We start from the raw sequence: 598 nt of genomic DNA on the forward strand, positions 1-598 counted from the left end.
GTTCAGCTCTTTCATAGGACCGGATTCAGTTCTCGGCACCAAGTATAGTAACTCTCAACTGCCGGTTAACTCCAGCTTCAGAAGATCAAGTGCTCCTGCTGGCCGCCATAAACACAAGCACCCTCTTTCACGGACAAATGCACACAGACACACGGACATACACATATATAAAATATAAAAACAAATAAACCTTTAAAAAAGGTTTTCATCAGTCATTTTACATAAAAATTGAGGCATTCCTAGCCAAAACGCTATAGCTGGTCCCACCGAGAGTCGAACTCGGGTCGCTGGATTCAAAGTCCAGAGTGCTAACCATTACACCACGAGACCGCTACACTGAGTGTTGTCTATTATTGTGCTTTTATGGACATGTCTAGCTTCTGAAAGGCCAATTTACATGCCTAATTCATGGGTGTGGATGGAATTTGATTACATTTCCTGACCTTTAGGTTTATAGTTTACACTGTCACTCAGCTCAAATAGCCAGATCTAAAAATTAAAATAAAACGGAAGGCCAGGCGGTGGTGGTGCACGCCTTTAATCCCAGCACTCGGGAGGCAGAGGCAGGCGGGTGTCTCGGAGTTCGAGGCCAGCCTGG

General features: G+C 45.0%; 1 non-coding gene across 1 annotated transcript; it reads right to left on the minus strand.

Moving 5' to 3' along the window:
* Window positions 1–258: 258 nt before the first annotated feature.
* On the minus strand, window positions 259–330 carry Trnaq-uug. Its single transcript has one exon. It is a non-coding gene; the product is annotated as a tRNA-Gln (tRNA).
* Window positions 331–598: the final 268 nt, after the last annotated feature.

This window comes from Microtus oregoni, unplaced genomic scaffold (assembly GCF_018167655.1).
Source record: "Microtus oregoni isolate MIOR12 unplaced genomic scaffold, Mior012 000108F_ref0000382, whole genome shotgun sequence".
Taxonomy (NCBI): domain Eukaryota; kingdom Metazoa; phylum Chordata; class Mammalia; order Rodentia; family Cricetidae; genus Microtus; species Microtus oregoni.